The 564-nt window shown below is 30.1% G+C and overlaps 1 protein-coding gene across 1 annotated transcript in view; it reads right to left on the reverse strand.

Moving 5' to 3' along the window:
• Positions 1-78: 78 nt before the first annotated feature.
• The window catches only part of LOC119591601, a gene marked incomplete in the record, with an annotated part of 3,051 nt that continues 2,565 nt past the window's right edge, over positions 79-564 (reverse strand). The window contains 1 exon segment of the mRNA XM_037940362.1: positions 79-564.

Below are 564 nucleotides of genomic sequence, written 5' to 3' on the forward strand. Positions count from 1 at the left end.
TTAAATATCCATGAAAGAAAAGATGTAGTGTACATCCCCCTCCCCAAAATACAAAACAGGTGGAATTAAACAACTCCATTTCAATAACATTTTTAATTACAAAAATATATATTTCTTTAAGATGAACAAGATGAAATTATTTACAGTATGGCTGGATACCATCCAAACATTTATAAATATGCTATGCCACGTAGATTGCAAGGTGAAAAATTGTAGCTCCCTGCAATTACATTAACCTAGTATCACAAAGATATATTATACTTCTAATAACTAATCACTGTCAGAAAAGTACTCTCATACAATGGATAAACACACATTATCCAAAACATTATGACTAGGAGGCTGAAAATAAAAAAAATTCAGTTTACAAATTCACACAGCATAAATATCAATGAAATCCTGCATCAGAGTCATCAGAAGTTAGAAAAAACAAAAACAAATTTGAAATTCAAACATTGGAATATTCAGGGAGCTACAATTGAACATGTAAACTCCTCCAATGATTACCTGGCCTTTCATAGTATATTAAATTCTCCATTGAATTGGTTTACAGTTTTCCAACAT

The sequence above is a fragment of the Penaeus monodon genome, chromosome 28, assembly GCF_015228065.2.
Source record: "Penaeus monodon isolate SGIC_2016 chromosome 28, NSTDA_Pmon_1, whole genome shotgun sequence".
In the NCBI taxonomy this organism is placed as follows: Eukaryota; Metazoa; Arthropoda; class Malacostraca; order Decapoda; family Penaeidae; genus Penaeus; species Penaeus monodon.